The sequence below is a fragment of the Actinia tenebrosa genome, unplaced genomic scaffold (assembly GCF_029948245.1).
Source record: "Actinia tenebrosa isolate PJP-AT-01 unplaced genomic scaffold, QUT_ActTen_1.0 PGA_scaffold0__85_contigs__length_37466705, whole genome shotgun sequence".
In the NCBI taxonomy this organism is placed as follows: Eukaryota; Metazoa; Cnidaria; class Anthozoa; order Actiniaria; family Actiniidae; genus Actinia; species Actinia tenebrosa.
In genome coordinates, this window is record NW_028292569.1 from 16,423,508 (window position 1) to 16,449,030 (window position 25,523).

Sequence of the window (25,523 nt, forward strand, 5' to 3'; positions counted from 1 at the left end):
TGACCGTGACATAACAGCTAGCAACAAGGTGGGTTAAAAAACATGGGTCATGCCAACTCCACCCAAAACAAACCCAAACAATAACCAAGTTTAATTTACTTTACCAATCCGAAGTTAAAGAGTTGAGTACAGTGTATAATAGATTTGAGCAGAGTTTACATTACGCTAAGCACGTTTTTTATAGGTTATCTACATTCCTTCAAGTGTTTTAGACCAATAACTCGTATTAAGGGGTAATAATAATTTTAATCTGGGGATACTAATTCTGGATCCTAATCTCGTACAAATATTTTTATCAGAATGCGTCAGGCATAATCTCAATAATCTCGAAAAGTTCACTGGATTCCATAAAGCAAAACAATACACTCCCAATATAAATCTGCACAGATATACGAAATTTCGGACCTCAAAGGAAAACCCACGTGATTAAACCATAGCCCATAATTACAATCGAGGACTGAATAGCTTCCAAAGTGTCAAACGTAATCTCGTTATCAATTTGTTTGTTCCGTGTTTTGTTTGTATTCTTGTGCACACTTTTTACTTTGCTGTCAAAATAGTTGAAGTAAAATGAGGGCTTGACGGATGCCAATGAATTTAATCTCGAAACGTCTTCATTACTTTAGTAATCTTCAGGCTGGTTTATTGGTTTTCAAAATAGCTTATTGTCAAAAGACCTATTCATCTGGACTCTAAGATCATAATCTTTTCCAAAGTGTTCGTAACGATAACTCCATAGGGTTGGCAAGTCGTAGTAGCCGCAACAAAAACAATTTAGCTTGCAGAACTTCCGTATTCGATACGCAACGACACGATCCACCTCGAACGATACGTCGTGGGATGATGTAAATTCAATTCTCTTTTCTATAGGAAAGATACACAAATTGACATGAAGTATGACCCCATAGGGCAGAGGAACGATTTTCTTGGTTGAGCTTCAATTTTGCGTGTTGATTTTAGATGCAGTGAGGTCATTTTAAGGAATTCACAAAACCAACTCAACGTAAAGATCCAGAATTATGAGCCATTAAATCGCGTGTTGAGGAGAAGAGATTAGGTAATTAGGCACCTTCTATCCTCTCACTCACTCCTAGATATGGACAGCTATAAATAGTCTACAAATCTACTGGCTTTGGCTTGCTCTTAAGTTCTTCTCGGTGGCTCATAGAGATTAGCTTGAGGAGTACGCTGTCGTGAGCGACAAAAAAACACACTCCTCGTCTGATCCAGTAAGCTCTCGCACTGTGGATGTACACCTAGCTCTGCTAAACTTTAATTCATCTTTACAAAAAAAGAATTAGTTGTGTAAACTTGCTGTCTGGTTCTTCAAGTTTATTTACTTTGTTGGTGACTGTCATTCCGTTCTAGAGCACTGGAAGACTTCTAAGTTCCTGTTTTGGGTCTGGAATCAAAGGACGAACACACTCTTCTTTCGGGACATTTGAAGGTATGTTATGACTATCAACTTTACAACAGGATTTAACAACTGTCCTAATGTTTATCAACGTTGTAAAATAGTTTACCTTGTAAACTTAAACAAATGTGATCTTTTTACCACACTGCATAATAGGGGTTTAAATTATAGCCGTGTAAAAACTTTTCCAAAGAGGAACCACTCAAAAAGAGCTTCCATAATTGCTGCTTTCGTGCGGAGTAAGACAGATCAGTGGATCACGCTATTGCAGCACGTACTATACACCGTCTAACTAACCTCTTCATCTATGACAAAGTCAGTAGTCAATGTGGTCAGTGTATTATCTTATGATATAAAGTGCGCTAAGCGGATTTGGGTACGGTTTTTTCATTCCGTCCTTGGCTGCTTGGATAGATTTCAGGCTACTTAGCAGGAAGGGATAGCAAGAACCTTTGATACTTGAACAAATAGACGCCGAAAACTGAAATACCTTGAGATTTTCAAACAATTTTCAAAATAAAAATAAAAATAAATCTGCCATCACTTTCTTAAATTTTGTATATCAAATCTTTCGTATCTCATGAAGTTTATAATAAGATTTTATGCCATTATAATTTCGAGTTGTATGGTAACGGAGCTCTTGATCGTATCATAGTCGTACGATAATAGGATACGTTTTGGTGCAACGTAGGTCACTAAAAACGTCGGGTTTGGGTTGAAATTAAACAGGGATTTCAAACCTTTGAAAAACTGGAAATGCTTTTGGATGAATGATGAAGGATAAGAGGCGTGCTGGTACGTTTTTGTTTTTTGTTTTTGGATTCAAAAATGGTACGGAGTCTTTTCGTTGGCGTATCAGTTTATAAAGTTTTCTATCACCATTTGCAACAAAATGGGACACTTGTGAACTAAGACCTATCGTTTAGAGATGTGAGTGAGTGGAAGACTAAAGTTGACCATAGATGACTCTTGAAAGAGTAAAGACCCGATTACAAGGAGTAATTTTCTCTGCAACTTGTCTTGCAACATTTTTCAAATTGCTCTGTAGGTTACACGGTGCAATGCTCCATGCAACTTGTGTCGCAACGCCCATATCGCATCGCTTGCTCACTTGAGGTGAGTGCGAAACGTGAGGCAAGTGTCGTAGCGACGAGTGGCAAAAAAGCGCAAAATAGGAACTTTGACAAAGTCTGTGCTAGCTTAGTCTGTTGCTCACTATCCTGATAGAAAAACACGTTTTGGTCATAACATCCGAATTATGAAGGCGTTGATTAAACCTCCGGTTTTATAGTATACATCCGCCCACATATAGCCGTTCATAGTTTCTTTATCTTTCGCGCAACGTTTGAAATTTGTAAACAGGACAGATTTTTCCAAATGCGGAGTCAGAAAAAGCAATTCGCGGACATCATTATGTCACGTTTCGCTTCAAGATAACCTCGTTTAAGGATTCTACAGTCGTCGTTTATTTTTGTATGTCGCGACTCGTGTTAAAGGTCGTATTGTTTCAGGTTAGAAAAGCTATTGAAGTTATCACGCTTGGCATATCTAGATAGACTTTTGTAGGACCGTTTATTGATCATTCATCGAACATGACTGGGAGAATTGGCGTGCTTTTGACCTTGTTGCGATTCTTCTTGTTGTTTTAAGCACGTCAAAGTTAAGACGGTGAGTTGTTTGAGCACGCGAATGTTTTTTTGATGGATTCTCGTCATGTCATGTGAGTACCTTTTAATCGCTTTCTAATGTTTGGACTTTTTTGAGGAACTTGCTTTAGTGCCCGCTTAGGAGAGGGAAAGAAAAGAGAGAAGGGGAAAAAAGGGGAAGGAAAAGGTACGAGGAAAAAAGAAGGTAAGATGAGGTAAGGAAAGAAAAGGGAAGAAAATAAAAGAAATGAAATGAAAAACTGAGGAAAGGGAAAGAAAGGAAAGGAAAGAAAAGAAATGAAAGAAAAGAAAGAAAGAAAGGAAAGGAAGGAAACAAATAAAGAAAAGCAAAGAAAGGAAAGAAAACGACATCAGAAAAGGCGTTCTATTTATCATACATCCCACATGCCTTTATTTCAAAGTTCGACATCTGAATGGAATCTAACCCGTTCATATATAAATAGATATACTCATCACTACGCCTGTGCGTGAAAACAATATCTAAAGAAATCAGGAGAAACAATAGACCTCTTCGGCTCTGACGTACTGTTTTCCCATTTCAGACCACATCCCTAGAGTATCATTTTTTTGTTTAAGGTTTGCGCTCAGTTGCACATGAGAAGACACATGAATATGGATACAACTCAAACAAAGGATTCTCGAGGGAATGACACCTGGTCTGAAATGGGTAATCATTTAATATACGAAAGCTAAAAGAGTCTATTGTAATAAGTTGAACGTCTCCTTCAAACAAGATGTTTACCTATAGTAGTCAACATATCTTATTTTCTATAAATTCAAAATAATTTTATCTACTTTGGCTTAAGTTTCAAATCCTATTATACACCATTCTCTACATCATTTGCTTGGACAATCCTTTTTCGCCGTAGGTGTATGTATATACAACTGAAAAAGGTCTTTTAACCTTTGCTTTCACTTCTTATCATTCCTGCATGTCTATTCAAGTTTTATAGCTAGCTTAGCCTTCCAGTCCAAACCGGAGGGCTGGTTTTCTAATAGGAATCCTTGCCCCTCAGATAAACAAAACAAAAAATATGCTATTGATGTGGGTGTAATTGCCTTTGGCGATAAGGTTATAATAGACATCATTATCGCAATTTCCACCCGGAGAACTATGTAGCTTCAGGCTGCTGCATAGCCCTAGGGATGGGAGGCGAATGTGAATAAAAAGAAAAAACAATTAACCTCAAATTTAAACAACGTTATCATATGTGTATGAGAATATATATGAAATATGTATTTGTACTGCGGTTGTAATGTATTCCGGAATCGCCAGGGCACGGGTTCAAATCCCGTTCAAGACTCAGAATTTTTTCTGAGTCTTTCAATTTGCAGCTGCATAAGTTGCTTCATATACTGCGAGGATTAGCTCAATTTGATACAACGTTATCACATCAAAAGAAATATATCAAATAGGAATGATTTTTTTTCAAATAGGAAATTATTATTTTTGATTCTAAAGTCCCCCCCAACTGATGAGAATATCTGTTTTAGTATATTATACCAACAATACATTGAAATGATTCGGCGCCAGAGTTTGGTTTATAATAATTAATCCCTATTTGTTGTTGTTGTTTTGTTTATTTTGTTGTTGTTTTCTTGTTGTCGTTGTTTTTTTTTGTTGGTTTTTTGTTGGTTTTTTTTTGTTGGTTTTTTTTTTGTTGGTTTTTTTGTTTTTATGTTTTGGTTTTGTTTTTTGCTTTGTTTTTGTTTTGTTTTTTTGTTTCTTGTTTTGTTTTTGTTTTGCTATTTTTTTATATTTTAAGCAGATAACGTACTTGCGATTAGGTGTAATTAAATATATGATAGAAAAAGTAATTAAAAGTTGGGCTTCTGACTATTATACTCGGTCGTAAAATTCAAAAAGAATAAAGAAAATAGAAAAAATAAATTTAGGATGTAATATCATAAAAATGGGAAAAGCGAGAAATTGGAGTGTCAGGAAAATAAAACAATGAAGTATTTTTATTGGGAAATATATCTGGAAAAAGTAGAAAATGGGAGAAGAAGTTTGAGATGATGGTAGTAAAAAAGTTCGAAACAGAGAGATAAAAATAAGATGGAAAAAGAAAAGGTAACGTAAGAAAGGGGGGAGAAAGAGAAAAAAGAAAGAAACAGGGAAGAAAGGAAATCAGTAATAAAGAAAAAAGAAAACAAAAGAAAAAAGCGAGCGAAGAAAGAAAAAGCATAAACAAAACGTAACGAAGGCAGAAAAAGAAAGAAAGAAAGAAAGAAAAGAAAGAAAGAAAAAAAGAAAGAAAGAAAGGAAAAAAAGAAAGAAAGAAAAGACAGGCAGACAAGCAGACAAACAAACAAACAAACAAACAAAGGAAGGGAAAGAAAGTAAGAAAGAAAGAAAGGAAGAAAAGAAAGAAAGAAAGAAAGAACAAACAAAGAAAGGAAGGAAGAAAAAAAAAAGTAGAAACTATCTCCGTTACCTACTTTCTCTTAAATTACTGAAATCATTATTTTTCGTTTTTCGATTTACATTTGCTGACATATTCTATTTTTGATAATTTCATCCCTCGTTGAGCCATTAATTCTATTCTCATTTTGAAATTATACACCTTAAACTCTGACGATTAAACTCAATATTGCACTCCAACTGTACGAACACCTCAAAGCGTAGATTGCTATCTCATTTCGATACTGTATTCAAACGCTTAGTAAACTGATGTAAGACGCGACACTCTCCTCTGATATTGCCTCTTTGTCGCTAAACAGTAAAAAAAAATGCACTTAGTATGAGCTCGAATCGGTATTGTTTCTCTATGCCATCATTTGCTACTACCTTCTCTAAAAAGTCATTTACACTCTTCATTTGTCATTAGAACGTACATTAACGAGTTTGACAAGTATTCCTCGTTGTCATTAATAACGTGCTGGTGGACTTTAATGTAGCTCGTATATTTTTTGCATTTAGCTTGAAACTTATGCGTGATCTTCATTTATTCCTAGTTTATATTAATGAGCGAGTTTCTGGTGGTGAAATGATATAGACTTGATAGACTGAACTAGCTGGTCTTCGCTGGTTGCGTTTCTCAGGAGAAAGTGCGCATGCTGACAGAAAGACAGGATAAGACAGACAAGAAAAAACGAGAAAGGTAAGATAAGAATTAAAATTTCTCTCTTCTTCCAAACAAAAAATCATATTTTTTAGTAGTTCATTTATAGTTAATATTTTTTAACTTCCAAAAAATTTTTCGGAAAAATATTTTTTTTAATTTGTATAATTTCAAAGTATCTTTTTATCGCCTAAAGCGCAAGTTACGTTCTTTATTTAGTTCAGATACGATGCAACGTAAAATTTCACTTGTCTTCCAAACAAAAAATATTTTTTTACTTCAAAAAATATTTTTCCTCACAAATAATCTTTTCTTTAATTCGTATTTCAAAGTATCTTTTTATCGCGTAAAGCGCAAGTTACGTTCCTTATTTAGTTCAGATACAATACGACGTACAACTTCAAAAAAAAAAAAAAATTATATATATATATATTACTTCCAAAATTTTTTTCTCACAAAAAATGTTCTTTAATTTGTAACGCATATAATATCGTCTTTTCAAGTCACCTTCAATATTTAGTTCTGAGTTGTTTAACGAATCGATTGAATCAAAATAGAACAAAACCAGGAAAGACTTTGACGTTTCCTCTCGAAGTTCTAACATCTCACTTCATTTCGAGTTCTTCCACTTCAAAGAAGACAATTCAGAATGCTCAACGTTTCGTTTTACAGTTTAAATTTCCATAATTATTAAGGAATTTTTCCCCCACTTCGCCCAAGGAAATATTTCTACCCAAACGATCTGACTTTATATTGTTTTCTTCATTATCTTTTGATTTGTCAATTTATAAATAATTTTCTATTTATTAGGTAGTATTTACTTCGCGCAAACAAATATTTCGTTTTAAATTTTTTTCCTTATTCATTTTTAATTTCTCAGTTATTGAGAATTTCCTATTTATTAAATGGTTTTTACTTCACGCAACAAAATATTTATATCATCATTTATATTTTTAATTTCCATTTATTTTGTTTGTCAATTGCTTCGTATCCTATTCAGTTTTGCCACTTGAAGAAAAATATTTCAAAATGTAGGATCCACGTTTCCTTTCGTATGTTCTTCGTTTCTTTCTTCCTTCCTTCCTTCCTTCTTTCCTTCCTTCTTTGCTTTGTTTCTGTATTTTCCATCTCCCATATTCATCAACAAACCACTTAAACGTAAACACTCAACACATCAATTTTTCTCGTGCTGTCATTATTTCACTCCTTCACTGTTACCAACTTTATAAATGATAGCTAAATTATGTGTCTGAAAAATCTTTGCTTAATTTTATCCCTGCTATATATTAAACTATCGCCCGCGGCCGGATCGTACAGTTTAGAGCTAACTTTTTTGATAGTAGACTCTCCAAATAACATGTCCACTCTAACATTTGTAGACGCTACAGGATTATTTCATGGGAAGGTTAACTTGCTAACCATGTTTAGAAGTCATTTATTACATCTGCATTCAAATTCGACCTGAAGTAGAGGTAAATACAAAATGATTTCGAAATTTAATTCTCAAAAATAGAAAATGGAAAATGAAAATGGTGACTCATATTTAGAAAATGTACATTTGACAGTTGTAACTATAAGCGGTGATAAAACCATAGCTCTATATTTTGAATACGTCTAGGCGTAGATGAAAAGGGACCGCCATTTTGGGTTGTAAGTTGAGCCAGTGCTATGAGTATAAGACGGGAATTGTTTAAATGAGATTCTTTTACTTCTCCACTGTTTTCACATAAGTTAAAGGCTGAGAAAAAGGAGAGAGAGAGAGAAGAGAGCGAGAGAGAACAAATGTGCGTCAATAATTTTAGGACGTTATACTAGTGAGACTATAATTTTACCATATAGTATTCTGATTTCTATAGAATTGAAGTCAGTAATTTAGACAAACGGCTCCATACACAGTATTGACTACAATAACACGATACGCCAATTCAGTAGTTGTACTGTAACCGTACGGCATCTTACCGTAACCGTAACTACGTGTTTTGATTGGATGAATTAGTTTTGGAAAGCCGTTCCCTTAGTCGAATACCGTGTACGTGCTGTAACGTTTCCCACTCATACGATAACCATCCTAATGGGAAACCATTTCAGTGTTACCGTGTTAGTACCGTACGTTATGTGATAGCTATTATTATGGAAAGCCTTTTCACTGTTACGGCATGTCGTACCGTGTAATAACCATTCTGGAAAACCTTTTCTCTGTTACGGCATGTCGTCACGTGTGCGTGCTGTAAGTCAGTACCGTACGTTTCCCACTCATACAAAAACCATTCTTATAAGAAGCCATTTCATTTTTACCTCATGTTGTAACGTGTACGTGCTGTAAGTCAGTAATGTATTTTTCCCACCCATACGAAAACCGTTCTATGCATAAGAGGCAGTTTATACCAGACCTTTTTCGCACCAAGCACATTTCATGTTCACAGCACATGACGTCAGAATATAGTTTAATGACGTCAGAATATAGTTTAATGACGTCAATCAGTACTAAAAAGTTCAGGTTTAAAGCCATGAAGATATCAGAATTGGTATCAATACGTCATTCTTTTTTATGATTCTGAATTGGATTTGATTTTTCTGATGTTATGGCTTACAATACTTGGAGACTGAGAAGGAAACTTGTCTGGTATAAATATTCTTCAAAGCGCTATATATAGATTAACGGTCCAACAAATAAAAATAACATAAACTTACAAATGTCTTACCTTGTGACTTATATACCCAAAAATTGTTTCAGGATTTGATAAAATTGATGTTTGATTTGTTTGTTTTGGAATGATTTTACTACTTGGCCCATGAAAAAAGTAGTAACATAATACAGAGTAGTAGAAACTAATTCCATTAATATATTCTATTTTACGTTGATCCTTAGTCATTTATTATGAACTTTCTTTCACGACTAAAATCACTTTAAGGAATTTTTTTCGAATTCTTTTCCTATTTCCTTGAGTATTGTAAACTCTTCTACGCAAATTTTTAATCTTTTCAGTACCTACCAATAGGATTACCTTTCTAGATGTCCATCTCGATGTCAGGTGCTATAAAACGGCTTTCGGCGTGTTTCTTGTGTTAAGCCAAAGATTACATTGATTCCTATCAGACAGACCCTCCATGGCTCTACTTCGCCACACGCGTTACTCTCATGTCAGTTTTTCCCGCCAAAAGGGAGGACAAAATCTAAAAATCTGTGATTATGTATATTAATGTTTTTTGTTTTTTAACTTGGGTAAAAAAAAAATTTCATGATTTATGATTTACTCCCAAGGCGAATTGCATGTCTATAGAAAGTCTGATATCAGTTTTGATATTGAGAATATCCTTCCTTACAGATAATCCTACTTTCGTGAAGTCTAATTATGCGTACTGTGAAAATTACCATTTGGAACTTCAGATTTCTTTTTGCACCACTTATTTACACGAATATGATATAAGAGTGCATATCAAATATCCTTGAAAAAATTTTGTAAAATATTGCACAAATTTTAAAAACTTGTTAAGTTCAGTAGACTGTAGTCCTACAAAACTTTACACTAATTTGTTCGATTTTATTAGTTTTTTACTTTTTCACAGATATACGGTATGCACTCTAATGAATAGGAATTACACAAATATAGAATTTGTTTGGTTACGTTCGTCTACCATCCCATTTATTCAACCAATCCCATTTCAATTTTCCATTTCCCATGTTCTTTACCCACTGTCATCCATCCATATTTTCATCCCATGCCATTCTTCCATTCTTTCATCCACCAATCTGTCCATCCACCCTCCCAACAACCCAACCATCCATTCATTCTATGCCATTCCGTTAGTCCATCCATCCATCCATCCATCCATCCATCCATCCATCCATCCATCCATCCATCCATCCATCCATCCTATTCCATTTAACCATCCAATCATTCAATCATCCTAATCTATCTATCTATCCATTCACTCATCCTAATCTATCTATCTATCCATTCACTCATCCATCCATCCATCCATCCATCCATCCATCCATCCTATTCCATTTAACCATCCATCCACCCAACCACTCACACATCCTATTCCATTTATCTACCCACCCAACCATCCATCCTATGCCATTATCCATTTCAATATATTACAAATATTATTACCCTACTAAGCAAGCCATTTTTCACCTTGCGTGTCTTTACACATCGTGTATCCCCCACCATCATTACCGGCGTTAGAAATAACAGATAGCCATCTTAATCGGATGACTTTGATTTAAGATCCTTAGAGCGTCTCTGGTGACCAAAGCAGGGGAGTTAAAATATGAAATATTTGATGTATCGCTTGATTAATATTCCTGGAGAGATCACTCTTCGTACCCTTAGGGAGTTTCGAATACATCCACTGGTAGCGACCAAGGCAGTTTATACACAATACGGTTGTACCTAAAATCACGTAGTTGAAATAGAGTGCTCACACTAAATCCGTGAAACAAATACTAATTTTTAGCACTAAATAGTGATAATTAAACAATAGAAAACAAAGGATTCTGTATGAAATAGTACTAATTAGTACTATTTAATGTTCACGGTTTTAGTGCGTGCACTCTAGAGTGAGCGTGGTCTCCCATCCTCTTGGACAACTTGGGGAATTCCTATTCTGAAGGCCTAACCAACGAAAATGGAAAGATTTTGCAAACCGTTAATTTGTTAATCCTTTTCTAATAGAGTTCAATAATTGATATATTTAAGCACTTAGATCGTACTTAAAATCACATTAAACCGTTATTGCACTCTCCGTGGGGTATATTTGGTATATATATCTCACTATAAATAGAATCAAACGAGTGAACTTGACGACTGCACGAACAATATCTGGTACTTTTGCTTTCTAGCGAGATCTCATCAAAGTGATATTGAACTAAAACAATCCTTGAATTTGTTCATTGAAAGAGAAAGCAGTCGAAGATACGGAGCTTGAATTTTTATTGAGCCTCGGGCATTTTTAAGCGGTACTTTAAAATACAGAATTTTTTCAAGCGGTGTTTTCTTGGTGTTAATGTTGTCGTTCTTACTGCTACTGCTACTGCTACTTCTGCTACTGCTACTGCTACTGCTACTGCTACTGCTACTGCTACTGCTACTGCTGCTGTTGTTGCTTTTGGTTGTCAGTGTTGTTGTTAGCCATGCCCTGTCTTTGATCAGCCAAGAGGTTATTTCTTGGTTCGATTGCAGTACTCGGCATCATATTTGAGTAGATTTGAGGATTTGAGGGTTTTTCTTAACTTCGGGTTTCCTCCCTTTTTTTGTCAAATGGCCAACCTCTATTTAACGTCTATTTTAACGTCTAGTTGACAAATCTTTTCCATACAAGACATAATGACGAACCCTAACAGCACGACGTCCATGTCATAAGAAGTCGTCCTGAGTAAAGCTGTCACAATGTGGTGCTTTCCCACGGGTTTTCAAATAGATCGCGTCGTTTTGCTCGAAAAAGGTGGGGCCTTCAAGTGCCGTTAAGAGTTCCTGACGACTTGTAGAGGACAACTTCGTCAGTAGCCTCAAGTGAACCCATTTTGTTTCCTCTGTTCGCTATCATTTCGCTTTTATTTATCCCTTTCAAACTAGACTCATACGAAGATTTCTCCTTTTGTGCTGCGAGGTCGTGATGTAACTCGGGCTGTTTTGTCTATGACCAAAAGCCTTATGTGACCTCGAGAGCGTTAAAAAAAACGACATTTGATGAATCAAGTCGAGTTTTGTTTGCCCGAGAAATTCAACTGAACTTAAGGTTTAATTCCTTCGCGAGTATTAAAGCATTGGTTTACAAAACAGGTATGAATATGCTAAAAGTAATGATTTTTAAATCTCTTAAACATCTTAGTTAATCTCTTGGCATTGTTGTAAGACATAGAGCATTAAGTAACGTGAATATTTTCTAATTTGTTTACGGTTAGAATGCAGTGTTCTAACAGAGTGTTCTATAGTGTTGCGCTTTGACGTGAGTTTTTTGAAATGTCAATTATATTGGGATTAACTTATAGACAATGACAGTAAATTAGACTAAATGGCAATTAAACTCACTATAACTTTATGTTTAAGCGGGAAAATGATCGTAAATGTATGTGGTGTGTTGTGTTGTGTGATGTTGTAGTACGCCGTGATTTGTACGCTGCGTCGTGTAGTGCGCTTTGAGTGATATAGTGCGTGGTGTAGTTTGTGATGTGATAGATGTGATAGGGTGTGCTATGGTATGATTTTTTCTGACGTACCATGGTATTATGTGCTGTAAATAATTAGTGTTGTGGTGGGTTGTGGTGCAATGATTTGTTATAGTGTAATCACTAGTAGCGTGGTGTGGCGTTGTGTTGTGGTGTGTGATGATGTGCTGTTAGTTATAGTTGGTGCTGTGTGGTATAGTAGTGTTTTGTGGTGTCGATCAGTAGCGTGCTGTGACCTAGTGTCATGGTGTTATGTCTAGTGTGATGTAGTGGTATAAGGTGTGATGAGGCACGTTATGTGGCATAATGTTGTGTTGTGGTGTGTGTTGTGTGATATAGTAGTGTTTTGTGGTGTGACCTAGTCTTGTGGTGTGACCAAGTCTTGTGGTGTGACCTAGTGTCATGGTGTTATGTCTAGTGTGATGTAGTGGTATAAGGTGTGATGAGGCACGTTATGTGGCATAATGTTGTGTTGTGGTGTGTGTTGTGTGATATAGTAGTGTTTTGTTGTGTGACCTAGTCTTGTGGTGTGACCAAGTCTTGGCGTGTGACCTAGTGTCATAGTGTTATGTCTAGTGTGATGTAGTGGTATAAGGTGTGATGAGTCACGTTATGTGGCACAATGTTGTGTTGTGGTGTGTGTTGTGTGATATAGTAGTGTTTTGTGGTGTGACCTAGTGTTGTGGTGTTATGTCTAGTGTGATGTAGTGGTATAAGGCGTGATGAGTCGCGTTATGTGGCACAATGTTGTGTTGTGTTGTGTGTTGATGTAGATGTGTGGCGTAGTAGTGTTTCGTTGTGTGATAAATGGCGTAGTGTTGTGGTGTGTTATATATTAGTGTGTTGTATTGTGGGTTGTGTATTGTGTTGTGTACCGTTGCTGTGTCGTAGTGTGTGATAATCAACACATCAGTGCTTACTGTACAGCGGCGTTCATTCCAACAAATCTTTCGATTGCTTCTGCTTACGTGTTTATCTTTCCTTTTGCCACCCACACCCACCCCACTCCCCTCTAATAACATGAAGTATAACTTAAAGTTCGTCAAACCGAGTCAAATGACGAGCTTCCAGTCTAGTTTCACAATCTCTTAGTTTTACGTCACAGGACATCATTAGCACCGTCATGTAAGAAATCCTTAAAATAGCATTTCTTTCTTTCTGATGGACGTTTTACCGGCGCGGAAACGACAATGACATTCGTATTTCATACGGAAGGAAGAACTAAATCATTTGTTTAATACTAGCGCCGCAGCCGTGAACTACTAAACCTCCAGGCGTCAAACGGGCTGTAGTTAATATACTCGTTTAATGAATGATCTCATACTACTTCCTGATCCTTAACTATTGGTATAAAGGTTTTTGTTGCTTTCTTTCTCTCTCTGTCTCTTTGTCTCTTTGTCTCTTTCTTTCTCCCTATGTCTCACTCTCTTTTTGTTTGTTTTTATCCTTTCGTCCCTCCTTCCCTCCCTTTTTTCTTTCATCCTTTTTCTTTCCTTCCGCCTTCTTTCCTTTTTCTATCTCGTTTTGTTTCGTTTTTTTTTTTTTTTTTTTAAACCTCTCATTATATTAAACAATATTGTAGCTAAAGCGAAAATTCCCTTCAGCAATATCTAGAGATATCCATTACTTAGTTGAATATACAGTATATTATCGCATTCGTTTTTGTTTTTAGACACGTATCCTTAGCTCAAGGGCGGATTCAGGATTTTTTTAAGGGGGGAGGGGGGGGGGCTGTTCCAAAACGTATTTGTTACCACAGGCCAGTATAGTCCAAAACGGCTATAGAACTCTACCTGTCGTAACAAATACACATGTGTTGCTACTCGTATAAAAGACAGCTCTTAAAGGGGAAAACAACGAGTTGTAAAGGGGGAGCGGGGGGGTCCGGACCCGCGGTACCCCTCCCCTGGATCCGCCCTTGTAGCTAAACAATTTACTTAAAATTATTAGCATGTGCTGTCACAATTTCCACTCTCTGTCTTCGATATATGCTATCTTTTCCTTTCACATTTTATATTTAGTCATACAAAGATGTTATTTTGTCTCTTTTGTCGCTATCCCGCGTTATTAAAAACGACCAGTCTATATTAATATTGTTAATAACCTCTGTTATCTATTTCAAGGCATCACCAAACAGACAAGTTTACTCCTAAAGGCTTCTCAGCATCAAAATAATCCTCTGTTTTAGTCAGAGTGACTTCTTATTCTTATTCATATTTACTCAGGGTTAGCCTCGATTTGGTGCAGAATATTCACGTGCTCCAGTCAGTGTTCGTCGAGTTTCAAATTGTTTGTATTATTGAAGTTGTGCATTCTTTACTTTACTGTTTGTTTTTGTGAATATTATACACAGATACGAGAGTAACCCTGTGTAAATGAGTCTGTAATCAAGAAACACAGCGGTAATTTGGAACTCGAAACTGGTCTATTGCCATGACAACTAATTGTCGTTTCCATAGTACAAGCAATAACCTTAGCTACAGCTACTATTCTATATATAATGTTGCTTTCTTCTAGACTGCAGACGTTTCTATTTCCTTAATACTTTACTGACGGGAAGTGTCCTTTTCTGTCACTAGAAATTTCTGTACATTTTAAACCCACTTAGATACATTAAGCTGTGTCATCGCACGACTGAAACCTTTGGAGAGTTCGAACGTTTCTGCAAATTCACCGACACTTCGACATTTCTAATATTTTTTCTTCAAGTAAAATCTAAACATCTATTAAACTTTGGCTTTCGTTGGAAGCACGGGCGGCGTAGCGGTGTGAGCGCTCGCCTCTCATCAATGAGACCCGAGTTCGAGTCCCGACGGGTTCGGTGTCGTATATGAGTAGAGTTGTTTGTTGGTTCTCTCCTGTGCATCGAGGGTTTTCCGGGTTCTCCGGTTTTCCTCCCTCCGCAAAAATCAACACCTAAATTTCAATTAGATCACTGAATGAGGGCCACAGGTTTGTTAGTCACTGGCTATTAAGTGCTACCCTCGTGAAAAAAGGACGGGTTTTTTTCGTAAATTACAGTGTGTGACAATCAAAGCAGAGCACAAAGATCGAATTGGAAATTAGAAGTTAATTTTCGAGGAGGGCGGAAAAACGGAGAACCCGGAGTAAAAAATAGCCCTCGAAGCACAGGAGAGAACCAACAAACCACTCTACTCAGATACGACACCTAACATAGGATTCGAACCCGAGTTGCTTTGGTGACAGGCTGCGCATGCGCATTAGCAGCGCAAATCACACGTACCATCACAAAACTAAGACAAACATCCTGGTCGATTTGTTAATGTTTTGACAGTTTCAGATTTATGGGTTTAGACGTGCGTCTTAGAAGTCTAATTAGCCGGATATCTTTGTACAAAAAGTCAAGATGGCGTAATTTAGAAAGCACTTGGGCTCCAACCTGACTTCCATACCAACCAACGTCATGAGCTATAAGTTCGCAAGTGTTGTATGTGCACTGATTTAATGCACATAATTTTCTTGGATTTTGTGGTTCTGATCAAGGAAGGACTTATATAATATACTAGTATATTGAATGTAGAATGCATATAAAACTGTAGATTTTGATAAAGGAATGGTTTATTTCTCCTTCGTAAGGATTGAAGTAAGATGTGTTTTAAGCTCTGTGGATGGATTTTGGCTTAAACCGTTGGTTTCCATTAAGGTATTGGTTTAGTATTTCTTTTTTCTTTGTTCGTACTTACTTTCTTCTTCGAAGGCTTGATGGGGGGAGGTTTCGAGGAGGGGAGTGGAGAGGGCTTTTCTTTTCTTTCTTTCTTCTTTCATTCCGGGAATTCTCCTTTTCTTTCTTCCTTCTCTTTCTTCTTTCTTTCTCTTTCTTCCTTTCCTTTCTTCTTTCTTCCTTTCTTCCTTTCTTCCTTTCTTCCTTTCTTCCTTTCTTCCTTTCTTCCTTTTTCCAATTATATGTAAGTTCAAATAAAAACATACTTAGGACTATCTATAACATCAAGCCGTGAGCAATGAATGGTCAGAATATAACCTACAATCGTCAACGGAACAAAACAATTAGACCCCAATGCTTAATTTCTTATTTTATGAAAATATTTTTAAAATTTTGCTCTAAAACGTATTACCAGAAACTATAAACACCCCTTCCCGTTATCAACGATTGAAGAAAAGTTTCTTTCTATTGGAACTCCCTGGGTTGTCCAGGTCTCAGTGTATTTTTTCGCCGATTGTACGTACTCTGATGCGTACATTTAGAATCAACCTAAAAATAGACAGTCGATTTTTAAGATATATATCGCGCAAACAAAATCCGTTCAATACGCACCTGTTACGAGGCACTTAGATAATATCTTACATTATCAACATACTATTACTAGTAAATGAACGTAACTTTTATCGTAGAGAATGGACAACTGCATGGCATTTCCTTAAAAAACATCATCAACGTTAATATTTGAAGTAACTTCGTGTGAGAGCGATAGTTATTTTTATCTTCTTGCTTGATGTTATTAATCAACACAAGGCTTTTGAATATTCTTACGATGTTCGCTTGCCTGTATTCATGAACTCCTATGTCTAGTATTGAGCTTATCTGCATGTACGTAATTTCGAAGTCTTTCAGTCAGGTCTCCTGCAGGCTTGTTTCTCATTCATGCTGGTTCTCATTTGATTTATTTTAGTTTTCATTCTTTGTGGTATAATCTTGTATTTTGTAAGATATAGTTGCGTATTCATTCAACGCTTTTTGAGCTTTTTTCGTACTGAATAGGACATGTAAGGAGCAGACTTACCGCCCGTTCATGCGGCAAAAGCCGCACACTGAAATAGCATTTCACTTACAACACATATACGTACACAGTACAACTTACCGTAACATTGAAATGGCTTCTCATCGGTGTTCCAGTAATTCATCAAATCACAACGCGTAGTTACGGTAAGCTAAGGTACGACTTCATATTGCTGCATCGTTTCTAATATATGCGAAAATGCTAAACCTTTTTCACAGTCTCGAGCTTTCATTCTTCTCGACAAAAACTTCACGCGAAGCGGAGAAAAACAGGGCATTTTTATGGATTTTGTGGACATTTTTTAAATTTGCGGCAAAGAAAAAAATAACTTCTTTTCTAACTTTGAATGCACTGACGGAAACCCGAAAAAATCTATCCCTGTTGCAAAAAAAAAAAAAGGAAGCGTCTGTGATAGTACTCAAAACATAGAAATAGAAACTAGTCATTTTAGTCATACTACGATAGGTCTGATAAAAACTGGCTGTCTTTTTTTATTTATAGAACTTCTATTTCTGACGTTTAGTTATCCTTTGGCCTCATAGATTATATTTAGTTCAAGTTGGTGATGCAGGAAGTGTCCTCTTTGTACAGGAATCACTTGTTTCACTGACATACGTATCTTATTTGAATTATGTACTATGGTAGCTTTCTTGCCTCATGACGGGCGGAGATTTGAATCCGTCATCATGCAGTGATTGTGTAGGTCCGCTTGATTTTGAAAGCTTTAGTTGTGATATACGCCGTAGTGTAGTTGAATTATTCACTTTGGGAAAGAGTTCCTGTCCTTTCATTGGGAACCGTGTGCCTTCGCTTGATTTTAAAAGCTTTAGTCGTGACATAAGCGTTTGAATTACGCCGCACTACAGCGAAGAATTCCTGTCTTTTTATCGTAAAACGTCACTTGATTTTGAGAAGATTTATTAGTGGCAGTCGTACTTTTGCTTGAATTATTCACTCCATGATTTTCTTTTCTTTCGTTTTCATATCCTGTCTTTTTAAATGATACTTGATGATTAACATTCCTTTGCCAGTTTCAAAACACGTCCTTTTATCGAGTGTGTTAATATGTATTCCAATGGTCCTCGTTTGACTTATTTAGAGTGAAGAAGAGTTATTGCTCAAAGATGACTGGACAGAGATCACGCGATATAAGGGGAAGAGCTTCTTGTGAGAAAATAAATGAGTGAATAAATAACCTTTGTAGATCCAAGCGGTAGATATCTCCCCTTCCGCCCCCCCCCCCCCCCCCCAAAAGAGAGAGAGAGAAATAGAGCTCTGCAGGTTCTTTGGTTGATTGTATGTTGCTATGCACTGACGCCTTTTGCTCTGAGCCCATTGTTGCTACTCAGTTCGCTTGTGCGTTATTGCTGCTGTTGCTGCTGTCGTTACTGTTATTTCTGCTGCCGTTATCGCTGTTGCTACTGATGTCAGTCTTGCTGCTGCTCCTGTTGCTGCTACTGTCATCGTTGTAGTTGCAGCTGCTGCTGCCGCTGCTGTTGATGCTGCTGCTACTACGACCACCACCACCACCACCACCATCATCATCACCCCCAACACCACCACCAACAACAACAACACTACCAAATACTCCCTAACCATGAATGATGCCAAGGCACTCCACCATAGCTTTTAATATAATCACAACTTCCTGCAATGTCAATGAGTAACAAAATATGAATAAATGCACCGACTAAACATCACCGTTGGTAGTCAACGACGATCTTATCACTTAAATCGGCTCTTTGTATTTCTCTGATCAAACCGATGCATGTATTATGTTTGAATGTTCTGACTGCGCGGTGACGTCAGTCAATACTCTTAGTCCTGTATTTATCTATTCGCGTTCAATACAACCGTGTCGTGTCTGGTCAAATATCGATAAGGCAGCTCATTACGAATATGCTTACGCTTCAAGACGCTCTTATCGTTGCTTGATAGAATTTATATCTCGACTAAAGCATGTGTTTGTAATTTTGGACCTTCTTGTTTATTCGGAACTAAAATTGTGTTAATTAAACCTGGAGTAGATGAATCAGTTTAATAAGATAATAGAATATTGGCTTTTAATTACTAAATCCTCTCGCCAAAAAGACGAAAACATTTCACCAGGTATCATAGATAAAATGTTGCTTTTTCTGAGGATTTTTCTGAGGCCTGCCTTCATATTTTGAGTTCTTTTTACGCAGTTATATTCATCTTATGGTTCAAAACGTTTAGGATATTTTTTCTTCAGCATTAAGATTTTGTGTTTCTAAGACTTTGTCATTCATCTTCAGTGAAACCTGGTCGATTAAAAAGAGTTACTCGTTTGCTACACTTATATCTGTATCTTGGGTGATCTTAGTAACTCGACATATGATATACATTATATTACATATTCCCGGTATTTTTTCATCAAAATTTCCTAATTCTGATGCCTCAACCCGCGTTTTCAAGTTTTCACTTTATTTCTTTTTTCATTTTATGACGAAGATAGATTTTTTTACCGCTAATATTTTGATAACTGATCTTCTTCTTCTCAATTCCTTTATTATACATTAACTAAAACCACTGTTATTGAGTGTTGACTTTTCTTTCCGGTCTCATTCATGTCATTCATATATTCCCTTTTTTTATTCATTCATTCATTTAATGTCGCGATATTTCATTTTCCATTCCTCCCATCCATAAATTTTTCATTTTCTTATCTTTTTTTTTTTTTTCATTTTCCATTATGCATTTTTTGTCCAAATTTCATTTCACTTTTTATTGTCCATCCATATTATACTTTTTTCAATTCCTTCTATCCATCCTATTTCGTTTCATTTTTCGTTATCCATCCATATTTCTTTCACCTCGCATTTCTAATTTTCCACCATGCACTCTTCTCATTATCTATCCCTTTATCATTCATTCGTTTTTTGTTTTGTTTTTATTAACATCGCAGGGAATATATCGCTATTCTAAAATCATGCCTTGCATATTAAACAAAGACTGTGCTACGCCTTAAACAATGATCGAGAGCAAAGATCATAAAATCTCGCTCCCAACACACCCCTATACCGCACCACGACAACAAAGGCTTGCGTATTTCCGCTCCAGGCTATTTCCCAGTGACTAATAAACACCCAAAAAAATCCTTCATAACTAATCATACACTTTATTATATTACCGTAATTTTTACTTACTTGGCGCGAGATAAAATCAATTTGTGCGGTAGAAACTTTCATTGCGCACGTGATTGAATCTATCAAAATTGAAACATTTCTATTGATTTTAGCTTCAGATAAGAACAGCATTAAAAGAACTAACCCTACAAAACTAGACCTCAAGATACCTACCCGCCTTCTGGCTTACACCAACTTACAAAGGTGAGTTCGATTTTAAACTCTTGGGATTTTCTTTTTTTTTTTTTTTTTTTTTTTTTTTGATCGAGTGGTGCTTTAGGAATCCGGGATTGCGTAGCGGTATTGCATTCGCTTCTTACCTCTGAGGTTTTCTGGACTCGGCATCACTTATGAATAGAGTTTGTTAGGTCTACCCCTTGATTCGAGGGTTTTTCCTCCGGATTCTCAAGTTTTCCTTCCTCCGCAAAACCTAACACGCTAGATTCCAATTCGATCTGTGAGTTAGCCGTGCTCTGACTTTTATCAGACCAGAGATTGTTTCAAGGTATCGATAAAATTTGAAGGTTTTTTGTCTTGGGAAGATAGGAATATTTACCTTGCAAAGAAAGTAAATTCCATTGCTTTTTGATGCAGAAAAAGGCTTCTTACTGCCGTAACACAAAATCCTTTTCCTCGTTGTGCTTTTGGTTTATTCATATCTTCATCAAATTTAAACTCCATTAAGCTGAGTAGCTGCTCGTTTCTTTCGTAAAAACTGCGTGCAAAAACGTCGTACACCAAAACTTCTTCAAGTTTTGATTTCTTTCAAGCTTTTCCTCGATTTTCCACAAAGGCTTTTACCCTTAGCTCTATTCGTTATCCTTTTAATTAAACCCGTAAAACATCCATAAACCAAACAGGGCTGTCGCAGAGGGATTACACTAAATTTCATCTTCCTATTTACGGAGACTGAAAGCCCTTAAACTTTGATGGAGTCATTTTCTGGTGTAATAATAAATAATAAATGGCAATTTGTTTATTTTATTTTATTTTATTTTATTTTATTTTATTTTATTTTATTTTATTTTATTTTATTTTATTTTATTTTATTTTATTTTATTTTATTTTATTTTATTTTATTATTTATTTGTTAGCATTTAATTTCATTTAATTTCATTTCATTTCTTCTTTTTTTTCTTTTTTTTTTCTTTCTTTCTTTTCTTTTATTTTATTTTATTTTATTTTATTTTATTTTATTTTATTTTATTTTATTTTATTATTTATTTGTTAGCATTTACGGGAAAATTGCTCTCCCAAAAATCTTTGTCAACCAATATTTTTATTTACTGCAAAATTCCCCCCAAAAAGTGACTTTTTTTGGAGAAAATTCGGCTAGTTTTTTCACCAGCTGTCATAGAAAGTTAATAAACATTTCGATTATCCTCTAAGGGAGTCTTCACTCATTGTAAATTCCACTGCAAACGAACGACGATATTTTCAACAGATTTGAATATTTATCATTCGTTTCTAAAAGCTAGACAAAGCATTTCTTACACACAATGAACGCTCGAGGTTCTCGAAGATTGGAGATCGTCTATCGAAATGTCCATATTCATATTGACTGATTTCATTATCGATAAACCGATATACTGTCGCGAGTAAAATGGTCCGCTAGTTGTTAGTAATGTCTCTTCTTAGTCATCAAGGAGTTCTATTCTTAGCATTTTCGCAGCGAATAGAACTTTCATCGATTCCACATTGAATGAACTGAGTGAGTACGACCTTCAAAAATAACCCTCTAATTATCATGACTTTCTTTGATTTTTTTTAATCAAACAGATTAGACTAACTTCCTCAATTATCGACGTTAACTCGCGAAAGGTTAAAATTTCTTGCCTAACGTCATTTTAACGAGTAATCTTTTAGTGATTTGACTTTTACATTAATGCATTTGCTACCGGAACTAAGAACTACGTGAAGACTTTCAATGTTCAAAGTGTCAAACGGTGCCATCAAGTATTTGTGTTCACAATTTTAGGCTAACTGCAAAGCAATTTTATTTTTACCAAATTGGAAGGGATTAGAAAGCTCGGCTGTTCTCTATGAGTTCGTTATTATTTCCACAATGGCGACACTTTGGGAGATGGCAGCTTGGCAAGGGGGGGGGGGAGGTCTTTGGGGATGACAGCTTGGCAGGGGACGGGGGTGGTCACCACTTCCCCTTCCCCCCTCCCCCCTCCCCTTGTGGAGACTTTTTTTTAATGTTTTCGAGTTGTTGTCTTTATATTTATTTTTATATAATTTTTTTCTATTCTTTTATCCGCTCCATAGTATTTACCGCCTCACTTTTATTCTCTTTTGCTCTACCTCTTTTGCAGTCTCTTGTGTTTTCTCTCTCTGTTTTTCCTCTTATTCTTCCTTTCTTCCTTCTTTTCTTCCGTAAATCTTTCTCTTTTTTTTTCACCTGTTGGGGTTCCTGTGGATTGAATTAGCAACCGCTCCTACCATAACGCGGAGTATTGCGATTTGAACACAAACCCGCTGACTCCATATATATTTAAGTAACTAGTGTTTACTTATATTGAAAAGCGCGAGGGACACTATGTCGGCGCTGAAATAAAAAAAGGTTCGCCTCAAACATTTCCCAGATTTTGCATTCGGGTTGACAAAGTTTGCGCGCGAATATTAGCTCGAGCATGCGCACTGATAGCCACTGATTCGTGCACAAAGGGCGCTACTAATCTTTCGTAAAAGATATTCGAGGAAATTTGAATGAAATAATTTCATATCAAAACAACCTAAAAGTTCAAATGAAAGTAATCCATTTAAAAGTGAAACTCTTATTGAATTTTCCAATTATTCACAAGCTTTTTGGAGGGTTTTATTTGTTTGTTGACAACTTGTTGTGAAAAGTAAACAATGACAGAAAAAATTCCTTAATGGGATGATCATGTGTTAAACTTGATTAGGGTACTCTACCACACCCAGTTTTTCTGAGGCTCGTAATTTACCTATTACGCGTGTTCTTATTTGATATCCAAGCCCATCCCACACGGCTTACTGCCCGCTCGTTTTTGTAGCAGCAGAGTATCTTCTCTAGTTATAGCCTACACATTTGCATCAACTCGCAATCGCTAATACTAAGATACGCAATCAAGTGCCTTACGTGATTTTTCCCCTAACATTAATGATCTCCCTATATCGGCGATCTTGTCTTCTGCACTGTCATATCTGACTAACACTTCCGCGGTGGTTTAATGTCACTTTAAGCCGCGGAACTATGAGTTCCTGTTGTAGTACTCCAAACAACCAAGCAGTTACAAACAGATTTTCATATATATTTATAATTAATTCGAGGCTTTCGTGTGTTTATTTGTTGGTCTTCATCGTGTGGTCATTTGGACAAATCCCTCCAAATCAAGGTATTTTTAACTTTTCTATTTTTGTTTGTTCTCAAAGTCTGACCACCGATTCCAGGATTAAATATTGGTGAAAAATTTTATGCTATTTATTCGCTTCGTGGTCGCAAACCTACACCATCCACACGCGACAATCGTTCAATTCATTTTCAATCGTGTTCCTCGCGATCGCGTGCACATAAGCTCCCCTTGCCGCTCAAACAATGCACTTACTCATCAAACACGCACAAGCCTAAAGGATTTAGACTCAAATATTTGCTTTTGACGAAGGAATCTTACTTCAATTTCACCTCATACGTTAAAAGACTGGATAAAGTCAACACGATTAGATCTGCACAGTTATCTTTATTAGAACGGATTGCATGTGACGAAAACAAGAAAATAGCTGTCACTACTTAACGATGACTTCTTTATCCCGCTTAACCGTTAGCTGGGAAAGTTCTGCTGAGTTAGATAAGACACAACAGCCTCGGGGCTTTGCTAGGGAATTCAAACACAATGTTCAAGTGTAATCTAGAAGAACTTTGAAGCAAGGAAAGTGTTTTTACCAAAGGTATGAATGAAGCTTTTTGTTGTGTTCGCTATTATTACAATAGCGTTTATTTTTGCAACATTGGCGTTAATATTTACCATATGATACGAAGAAGCATTATTTGAATTAAGTTTAAAATCACGAATTGATATTTCAATATTCTGTTCAAAAATGATTCAAAACCTAAACCTCATCTTATCAATTCTTTAATATTCTCATTCCAAAAATCATATTTTTCTCTACATAGCGAGGATGAAATCAATGTGTACTTAACTGGAAACCATCTCACCTTCGTTACACACAGAAAATAAGTATCGCATTAGATATTACCTCGAGATGTTTACAAGAATTAAGATAGAATCCGCCAAAAACGAGTTCCAAGGTCAGTCGATGTCGATGTATTTCACTGATACAACCTCAGCTATTCAAGTTTAACTCTAAGATACAGTTGATGCAACGTATTTTGATGGTTAATGGAGGGGAAATCTTTTTGGAATGATTAATTAACTCACAAAGGGTGAAAAAAAATTATCGTATCTGGTACAAATATTTTATTCCAAGAGTATCTAATAAAGTCTACTGTAGTAGCGGCAATTTTCCATTAACGTCTTCGCCAGGTTAACGCACTTAGCATAGTCAAAAACCTCGAAAATGATGGACGTTTCGGGTGTTTTATCTTTAAGACTTCTGTATAGTTTCCGGCTTCGTTTCAATTCTACTCGCTTTGTGCATTTTTCTGATCATTTAGCGCGGATAATACAGTGCAAAAGCATCTGGGTAAATAAGAGTCGAGTGTTTTATGTTTGTAAAACAAAACCATAAATTTGAGATTAGAGAATTAGATGGTTTGCGTCATCGACTGGTGAGAAGAATATGAGGGAAAAGATTTCCTGTGATGGTTACAATGAGAGGAATTTGTTGAATTGCGTTTGTAAAGAAAGAACGTTTTGAATGGTGAGAGGGTTTGTCGATTATAAATATAGAGCCGGACATGAAAATTCTAAAGAAAGAAAGGGTGAACAGAAGAAAGGAAGAAAGAAAAAGAGAAAAACAATAAAGGCCGAAAGAACGAAAGAAAGAAGTAGAAAGTAGTAAGAAGGTTAGGAGAAAGAAAGAAGGATGGAAGGAGTATCGAAATAACGAAAGAAAGAGAATGAAGGAGAATGGAAGAGATTATAGGAAAGAAATATCGAAAAAGCAAAAGTCAATGGCTTGGGGAAAAGGTAAAAGCAATGATAACATAGAAAGAAAGGAAAGAGAAAATTTCGTCAAAAGGATTTCGTTTAAGAAAATAATTTCACCACCACTTTTTTCACTTAAGTTATACTCTTTCTTCCAGTGTATAGAGATATATATGTTTATTTTGCATCAGCCGACAGCTGAATTATTTACAATGTTGTATTGCAAG

The 25,523-nt window shown here is 36.1% G+C and overlaps 1 protein-coding gene across 1 annotated transcript in view; it reads left to right on the forward strand.

Annotated features, from left to right (window-relative positions):
• Positions 1 to 725: 725 nt before the first annotated feature.
• LOC116301319 (neuropeptide FF receptor 1) overlaps positions 726 to 25,523 on the forward strand; it is a 40,830-nt gene continuing 16,032 nt past the window's right edge. Inside the window, 4 exon segments of the mRNA XM_031710360.2 lie at positions 726 to 1,229; positions 1,369 to 1,447; positions 6,040 to 6,185; positions 20,338 to 20,428. The gene's annotated coding sequence lies outside the window, so the exon portion shown is untranslated.